Source organism: Callorhinus ursinus, unplaced genomic scaffold (genome assembly GCF_003265705.2).
Source record: "Callorhinus ursinus isolate GAN/ISIS: 27379988/994484 unplaced genomic scaffold, GSC_fseal_2.0 scaffold1764, whole genome shotgun sequence".
Classification (NCBI taxonomy): domain Eukaryota; kingdom Metazoa; phylum Chordata; class Mammalia; order Carnivora; family Otariidae; genus Callorhinus; species Callorhinus ursinus.
In genome coordinates this window covers 1-9,788 of record NW_027398818.1, presented here as the reverse complement: position 1 = coordinate 9,788, position 9,788 = coordinate 1, and the positions used below count along the sequence as shown (strand labels likewise).

Genomic DNA, 9,788 nt, shown 5'->3' with positions numbered 1-9,788 from the left:
CTGGGGATCTGCAGCCAGAGCAGAATGGTGGGGTTGATAGGCTGGAGATGGGAGAAGCACCCAGGATCCCTGGAGCCCCTCACATGCAGGAAGTAGATCAAGCAGCGCCCCCTGTGAGTCCTGTGTGGTCCTGCATGAGTCAGGGAGGAGCTTCCTCGGGGCAGTGCTTGTATCTCTGAGGGGATGCTGATGCAGGCTGACCAGGTCACTCTAGAGTGTGTCCTCTGAGGTGTGTCTCGTGACTCCACTGTTTTCCTCCAGAGAGGGTCAGGGAACCAGCACTGGGAGCTCAGGAGCTCTACCCCGTTTGGGCATCTGACCCATGGTCCACGCCACTTCATATCTGATCCCCCACATTCTATGTTCCTCACACTGAGAGACGACACACAACCCAGTCTCAGCCCAAATACTTCCTGATAGTCAAGGTCAATTTTTCCTAAGGTAAAACGGATTATTTTTTTAAGATTTTTTTTTATTTGACAGAGAGAGGGAGTGAGAAAGTGGAGGGGGGGAGCAGAGAGCGAGGGAGAAGCAGGCTCCCCACTGAGCAGGGAGCCCAATGTGGAGCTTGTTCCCAAGACCCCAGGATCATGACCTGAGCCGAAGGCAGACACTTAACCAACTGAACTACCCAGGTTCCCAGATAACATGGATTCTAGTAGCTCATATTTTGGGTCATTTGTGCAACTATTAGCAAGTTCATAAATGAGATCTTCCTGCAATTTTCACATCTGTTACTCTTCTTTTAGGTTGTGTTCCCTCCATTGATTTGCTAGAATGCAGCACACCCTCTATTTTAATATATATTATAAACCATTTTTTTCTACAAAGACTTAAACACTGTGGAGGGCAGAATGAGCCCCATCTGACCTAGGACCCTGGAAGGCAGGTCAGAAGGTGGCAGAAAGATTTGATGACACCCACCTGTGCCCAGATGACAGGAGCAGAAAGCAGAGCCAATGCCCTCCCTCACCGCCCCACCCTTTCACTTTCCCCTAAAGGAAACTACTCATTCGGTGAGGAGGTAACGAGAAGAATCTAGGCCATGGTGGAGAAGCCCCTGAGCCCTGCTTGCTGAGCCCTGATTGTTGTCATGGAGACAGTCCCTCCCCCTGTGTGCCCTCTCCTTTGCCCAAGGACCATTGCAGCTTGAGTTCATAAAGCAAATGTGTTTTTGTTATGTGATCGTCCTGTCCATCTATCTTTCCATGAACATCAGGCCTGGACAATGTACTCCGTGGTGCAGTGGAGGGTGAAATATGAGGCATGTGTGAATCTGAGCTGAGGGCTCTTGTGGCCCCTGGGAGCCCAGGTGCAGGAAAGACACACACTGAAGACTCTGCTTGCCCTAGTGTGCAAAGGTCAGTGATGGATTTTCCTAGTCTTCCTGGCCCAGACCCTGAGCTCTCAGGAGGAGGCCACCTGCGCCCCCTGCTGACCTCAGACATCATGCCCCCCAGCCCATGTCACTCCCCAGCACTCCTGGAAGGGCTTTCTGACCTTCGCAGGTGGACCTTTCTAATGTCACCACCCAGGGGAGTAAAATGAGTAGGTCAGCTCTGTGGGGTTTTGGATTGAGCCATCCATATTTCCAGGTCACCAGTGCCCTCAGTTAGACACTGAAACACTTCAGTTATGAGATATTTCAGGAGTACCTGATGATCTGACTTTGCTTCTGCCTTGTCCCTGGTTTCATTACTGGAACATAATGTGCTTGAATCAAGCTCAAGGCTTAAAGTTCCCCAGAGAAGCCCACTGGTTCAACCCTGGTAATAATTCTACTTGGATTACCCTTACAGGTTGACTTATTTGGTTATTGTTGCTGTTTTCAGGGTCTCCTGTTAGGTTCAACGGCCCCATGGTATGTGTGTTGTCTTTATCTCTGTCTTTGCCATGAGAATATCATGCTGTCAGGGACATGTCTACTGTCCTTGATTACTTCGGTGGGTTCTCACTTATTCTTGAATATTACCCTCACAAAGGTTATTTTGTATTGGCTCCCTGATGCATTTAAGGTATTTTTAGTCTACTTTTATAATTTTCCTTGGTAAAAGGAATGATATTAAATAACATTATTATAAATGGTCAATAAAATTGATATGATACCGTCCACTGACAACCCACTCCTCTATTCCACAGTCACTTACTTCCTAAATGGACAACTGATAACACTTTCAAGAATGTGCTCTAGTGGGGCCCCTGGGTGGCTCAGTCGGTTGAGCGGCTGCCTTGGGCTCGGGTCATGATCCCAGGGTCATAGGATCGAGCCCCACATCAGGCTCTCTGTTCAGCGGGGAGCCTGCTTACCCCCTCCCTCTGCCTCCTGCTTCCCCTGCTTGTGCTCTCTCTCTCTGTCAGATAAATAAAATCTTTAAAAAAAGAATGTGCTCTACTAATTACATATATACATATATTTATATGTAAGATATATATTCACACACATATATGTATATATTCATATATATATACATATATATATAAAACATAACAGAATCTTGCTTTTTGTGTAGTTCTAGTGCTCCATGACTGTCTTTTACATATAAAATATAATCAGTGATATTTGAAGAGTATGGCGATGTCCCTAATTTTGATTCATAGTTCATCATCATTCCATAATTTATCATAATCTGGCCACTTTTCCATGGAGAAATATCCATGTTGTTCTCAGTTGTTGTTATTGTAACATCTCTGAACCGGATATACCTGTATATTCATTTTTGAGTGTATTAGTTAGATAATTTTCATTAATAATTAACTTCTAAAAATGTAACACTGATCCAAACCATATATATACTTAATGCTTGATAAAAATTTAAAATTTATGTTCCAAAATTGATTCACCAATTTATACTCTCACCATCAATGTATGAGAGTTCCTATTTCAGCACACATATTACCGAGGATAAAATCAATCTTAATATTTACCCATTTTATAACTAAGGAATAATTTCACTGTTAAGTTGCATTTCTCCATTTATTGGTGACATTTCCTATATATATAGAGAGAGAGGTATATTACTTTTTAGGTATATTATTTTTCTAGGGCTGCCATAAGAAAGTAGCACAGACTAGGTGGCTTAAAACAGTAGAAACGTATTTCTACTGTTCTCACACAGTCCCAGTGTTTGCAGGGCCTGGCCATGTTCCCTCTGAAACCTGCAGAGGAATCTTTCTTCCCTCTCTATAACCATTAGAGGTTTGAGGGCAATTTTTTGCATTCCCTGATTTCAGCCACAGAACCACAATCTCTGCCTCCACCTTCCCACGGTGCCCTCCTTGTCTCCATCTGACTGTCTTGTTACAAGCACACCAGTCATTGTGGATTAGGAGGCCACCTGACCTCACTATCACCTCATCTTTACTAATTACATCTGGGACAACCCCATTTTCAAATAAGGTTATATTCTTAGGTCGTAAGGGCTACAACTTCAGTATATGCTCTTTGAGAGGATCCAATTTCATCCAGGATATTAGGGAAGAAAAATCCTTTCCAAAAGTATTTATAATTGTTAATACTTTTTAAAAAATATATGCAATATACTTGCACTACGCAGAAATTATACCTCTTAAAAACACCTTCACAATTAAGAAGACAGAGGAAACTACACAAGACTCACACTGTGTGAACACATGAGATAGACCATACACCAACTTCTCACATCCTGTAAATGAAAACAAATGAATACAGAAATGCACAAACAGACCAGAGACCTTGGCGGTCTTGCTCCCATAAGTCATGAGCTTCAGTGGAAAGAAAAGCCAGTTCCAGAAAATTCTGTGGGCGACAGTAGGGGAAGCTAGCAGTGGCCTGAGCCACCATCAGAGGAGAAAGTCCCTGAGTGTGAAGACACAGAACAGCCAGGGGGAGACCTGAGCCCTGACCACAGGACAGGCATCCAGGGCGAGCAGGACGGAGACAGAAGGTCTGAGAGCCTGTGCTGTGGGCAGATGGGGGGAGAACGTCAGGAGGGGAGCCCAGGAAACACCTCAGCGATCGGAAAAGAGGGGGAAGGATACATTGAGCGTCTGCCAGGCACAGGGGAATAGGGAAAAGGGAAAGGAAGCACAGCCGACCTCCCACCACAAGTAAAGCAAAAATGTATGAGACAAAAACTAGAAAAAATATCTAATTAACACATAATATTATTTTTCATAACAGAATAGAACAACCACTGGCTGAATTATTTATTTTGAAAAACCTAAAAAAAATGATAAGGGATATTTGATATTGGAAAATAAAAATGAAAAATATTGAAAGAAGAAGCCAATCCTTAATTATTTTATGGACCATTATGGAAAAATAAATCATGAACATTTCAACATCCTATGCATTAAAATTAGAACCTTACAGATAGATTAGCAAGGCCTCCACACAAGGGTGACGTGTACACGCCTGAAGCGATCCGCATATTTACGGATGGGGGAGCTGACGTCCCCACAGCAATGCACACGCTCCTCATGCCGGTGAATGGAGCGCTGACAAGGGCACCTGTTCTGAGGTTCAGGAATTCCCCTGACAAGGGTATTGGGGGCCACAGAGGGCTGAGTGCTGGGGGGACCCTGGCCTGACCGCTGGTGGTTCAAGGGTTTCTCTGCAGGGGATGGAAATGTATTAAATCAATCATGATGGGGTTTACCCAACTCTGTAAAGGTACTACAGATCGCTGATTTGTATACCTTAAACGAGTGAACACTATAACACGTAAATTAACTCAATATGCTTTTTTTTTTTAATTTTTACGGGAAAAAAAAGTCATGAGAAGAAGCTATTGTCACTGACCCTGTAAAGTTGTTCTTTGCTCAGAGAGTCAGACCCTCAGACGCTCCAGGGTCTCCACAGTCTCTGCTTGTCACAGGCAGTCATGGGGGTGACCATGGGAAAGAGGGGCAGGTTTTGTCTCAGATTCCTTGGGCCTGCAGTAGCTGTCACCCCATGTTGAGCAGTAATCGTCAGCCTCGTCCTCAGGCTGCAGGCCCGAGATGCTCAGAGAGGCCGTGCTCCCAGAGTCAGAGCCAGAGAACCGAGCTGGGATCCCTGACGGCCTCGTGGTTCTGAGCATCACAGTTTTGGGGGCACGAGCCCACATAACGTGCTCCAACATTGTTGTTTCCAGTGCAGGCGAGGGTGACCTTCTGTCCCACAGACCCTGACATGGAGGCTTCCTGCGTCAGCACAGACCGTGCCCAGGGCCCTGCAACAGAGCAGTGGGGACACGCACGTGAGTCTCAGTTTACTGCCCATAGCCTGTTCTCAAAAAGAGGGGAAAGAAGCAACCCGGAGGACCCCCTAATCAGTTCTCCTGCTTTCCCACAGCCAGTCACCTGAGCAGAGCGAGGAGGTGATGAGGAGAAGGGTCCAGGCCATGGTGGAGATGCCCCAGGCTCTGCTTCTGAGCCCACAAGTGAGAGGCCTGCACAAATCTATTACCCTCTCCCCTCCTGGGAGAGCAGAGAAGAACCTTCATGCAAATCAGTCCCTCTCCTGGGGTCCCAGGGCCTGAATTTGGGGAAAGCTGAGTATGGGATGGAGCTGGGGAGCCTCTCCTGGGCACCAGTGAGCACAGAGCAGAGGGCACAAGGCAGGGCTCCAGGCCTGGGTGCCCCGCTGAGGCCACCCCCTGCCCCACAGACCCACAGGGACAGGCCCACAGCCCCGCTTGCTGTCTCAGAGTCCAGACTCCCCTCTGGCCGGGAGGGACATCCTGGAGCTGAGCAGAGAGGGACACTCTGGACTTCAGCCTGCCTGGCTCACTACCTACCCCCACACAGAGGCAGGGGCTTCTCTTCCCCCAGGGGCTCCTTCCCGTGATGGAGGTGCCAGCACACCTCAGTCCTTACTTCAGAGACATGGCCTCCTCAGCCTGAATCACCTTGTGCTCCTCCCTGCACCCAATGAGAAGTGCAGAGGGCATGCACGCCCCTTCACAGGCTCTATTGGGGGGGCGCCTGGAGGGGACAGCCAATCTCTCTCTCGTGTCAGGACACTTCCCACCCTAGTCGACCAGTCCCCATAACCCTCTGCTCTGCCCTTGATGGGACAGAGTTCATTATTAACAAGGTGCAGGGAATTCTTCAAGGAGAGACCAGAATTACAAAGAAGTGAGATGTGGTTCTTCTGTTGCTTCCCCCCCCCCCGAGAGCACCCGCAGTAGATGGTCAACAACACAGCCCTCCCAGGATGCAGCCAGGAACCCCCAGCCCTGAGGGGAGACACCAGAAGTGAATGGGTCTCCTGCACCAAACACAGGGCTCATCCAGATGGCACTGTACATTTGGGGACATGCAGAGGGGTGGGAGTTTCAAGGACATCGCTCACTGTCATGATCCAGAAATTCTTGGTGCCCTAAGCCCTCTGTCCTCAGTTTGAGGTGTATTTTAATTACTTACCAGACCCCTCGCTAGTCCTTCAATGCAACAGACATGGTTATACTCATGCTGTAAGTATTCACAGGGTTATTTTCCCCAGTCACTTTATCTGATCCATTTCTGCATCGGTAATGGTCCAACAACCCTCACTTGACATAGAACTGTATGTCCTCCTCCTACAAGTGCTTCATGCTTCCCTCGGAACACTTCACATAAAGTAACTGTCTTTCCTAGTAAGTCAGATGAAAACCCAACATGTGCCCATGATCTTCACAATTTCGTTTGCTCCTTGCAGCACTAAGTACCTGAGCTTGCTGATACTTAGCTGGTGCTCAGTAAATACTATTGAATTAAAACAAATAAATCAGCAAATGAAAAAATACAAATATCCACCTCTTTAACTTATGGCTAAAATATGTAACCCCAGCTTCATTCAGACCATCATCATCAACTCAAATTCTTAACCACAGACACGGGTGTCATCTTAGGCACATCCTTATACCTCACACACGATCTCCAAGTAATTCCTAAATCCAGTGTTCTCCACTATACAAATAACATCAAAATGTCCCTACTACCCAAAGCAATCTATACATTCAATGCATTCCCAATGAAAATCCCAGTGAAATTATTCTCAGAAATAGAAAAAAAAATCCTCAACTTTGTACAGAGCCGGAAAAGACCTCAAATTGCCAAAGCAATCTTGAGAAAGAAGAACAAAGCTGGAGACACCATACTTCCTGCTTTCAAATTATATTACCACGTTATAGTAATGAAAACAGTATCATATTGGCCTAGAGACAAACAGATTGATTCCACAGAATAAAAAGAAAAAAAAAAAACAGAAAGAAATACAAGTTCCCCTTGACCAGCAGGGAGGACATAGGCCGAAAACAGGGCCTTTGCCAGGTCTCTGGAGAAGAGCTGACATGGGTTTTGTAGAGGATTCAGATGGGAAGATGCATGAATCACATAGCAGATTCCCCAAATGAGATCCTTATGTTCTCACTGCTGTTTCCTGGCACACTTTGGGAGACACATCTGGAATTCCTGGACAGCCTGCAATGGGCACATTGATACCCATGCCATGGCGGGCACAGTGCCTCCACATGGTCAGTCTGGGGTAAGAAACACAGCCCAAAGAATGCTCTTTGCTGGGTCAAGCCACATCTGCCAAGAGCCCCCATCGATGCTGCCCTCTGCATTCTGCTGCTTCCTGTGTTGGCATGGGCTCCTGGAGCCCCGGTTCCTCTGCCAAATCCAGGTGACCCATGCCCCTATTGAGTGCACAGTTACTGCTTGGGATGATGACAAAGTTCTAGAAATGGATAGTTGTGATGGGTACACAATATTGGGAGTATACCCAATATCTCTGAATTGCACATTTTTTTAAAGATTTTATTTATTTATTTATTTATTTATTTATTTATTTATTTATTTATTTATTTGACAGAGAGAGAGACAGCGAGAGCAGGAACACAAGCAGGGGGAGTGGGAGAGGGAGAAGCAGGCTTCCCGCCGAGCAGGGAGCCCGATGTGGGACTCGATCCCAGGACCCTGGATCATGACCTGAGCCGAAGGCCGATGCTTAACGACTGAGCCTCCCAAGCGCCCCTGAATTGCACATTAAAGAGTGATTGGAATAGTAAATTTTCTGTTATGTAGTTACGATAAGTATAAATTCTTAGTTGAAGATCAAATTATATTTAAGAAGTTGTACTCATACAAATATCCTTTACATCCTTACATGTGTTACCCTATTCTAAATCATCCTCATTGCTAATAATGTGCAGCAATTTTTTTATGATTTGTTTTCCTGTAGACTCCACATATAAATGAGATAAAGCAGCATTTGTCTTTCCCTGTAGGCCTTATGGTACTTAGGGTAATGTCCTGCAGGTTCGTCATGGTGTCATAAACGGCAGGACATCTTCCTGGAGAAGCTCATGGGATGGCCTTCCTTTGTGCACAGATGGGAGCGATCTCATTCATGGTGCCCCACAGCCCCCATACTCTGTGCATCACTGACAAGCCCCGATGTGGCAGGAAAGGCGAGGAGGACACACTTAGTGCCTGTGGGCTCAGGAAATCTGCCACAGGGGTGCCCACTGGCCCTGACAGCGTCAGCTGTGTGTCCCTCACATCTGTGGGAGCTACGTCACCCACCTTCCCTAGAGCGGGCTCAGCATTTTAGAGCAATGCCAGAGCGTCCTCCTTACCCTCAGGAGCCCCACTGAGAGGTTTGCGAACCGACACTCAACGTTGCTCCCGGAGCGAACTACCCCTCTCCTGACGCCACAGCAGAAGAGCAGGCACCCAGCCAGTGCGCCCGGCCAGCTGCGTGCCCGGAAATCCTCCTGTTCTGGGGCCTCACTCAGCACCAGTCTCAGGGCCTCGGTCCCGGGACACAGAGCTGCTCAGCCGGCCCTGAGCGCAGGAGCCTGAAGGGAAGGAGGGTCTCTGCTCTAACCCCTGGGGGAACAGGGTCCATGCTGTGGACTGTCCACCTGCTGGGACGGTCTGCAAGCTCTGACCTAGAAAACTAAGCAAAGTTGATGTGTCTTTATGAAGAGAGAAAAAAATGCCAGGTCAACAAGCCCTGATTTTTACACGTGGATCACCAGGCAAAGTTTCTGCATTACCATAAGGTTTCTGTTGTCTTGTTTTTTTCCCCTGAGAGGTCACTTAGGTTGCATAGGAAACTGGGAGGAAGGACACTGTGACCTAGAAGCTACTTCCCAGGACAGTCAGTGTGAATTCTCGTTATTCTAAATTGGAAGAGAGTCAGAGTACAGGAGTCTGAGCAGGCTGTGGTTATTTGCCCCACGTCCCCATCTGTGTGTGTCACTGTGACCAGCACCACTCTGCCAAGTAGCCCAGTGATAGTACATCTCGCCCTCAGCCTGCAGCCCGGAGATGCGCAGAAGCCCCGCCTTGGCCGAGGCGTCTTTGGAGCCCGAGAAGCGGCTGGGGACCCCGGAGCCCTGGTGCTTATCGGAGTCTGAGGAGAACCTCAGCAGATCCCGGGGAGGGCTCCCTGGCCGCTGCTGGATCCGGTAGATGTTAGAGCCGCCCACACCGATGTCCCTGCTCAGGGTGCAGGTGAGTCTGGCCGTTGTTCCCGGAGCTGCAGGGGTGGGGGTGTGGCCGAGTCAGCACAGGCTGGGAGCCTGCAAACACACTCACTCGTGGGTGATGAAACTACAAGTGGGAAAAAAATCTCAAAATGTTGAGCATGGGAAGAGTCATTTGGGGCCCCTGTGTCCCTGAGGGCTGTCCCTACCTGTGCAGTGAGACAGGAGCATGAGGAGAACAGGAGTCCCGGCCATGGTGACACATACACTGGACCCCACTTGGGCTGGGCTGCCCCAGGCCTCCTTTTCTCCTCCAGCCTCTGTCACAGGAGGGGCTGTCCATGCAAA

At 47.9% G+C, this 9,788-nt stretch overlaps 1 pseudogene; it reads right to left on the bottom strand.

Annotated features, from left to right (window-relative positions):
- Positions 1 to 4,850: 4,850 nt before the first annotated feature.
- LOC112815572 (probable non-functional immunoglobulin lambda variable 5-48) lies at positions 4,851 to 9,695 on the bottom strand (annotated as a pseudogene).
- Between the last annotated feature and the right edge of the window lie 93 nt (positions 9,696 to 9,788).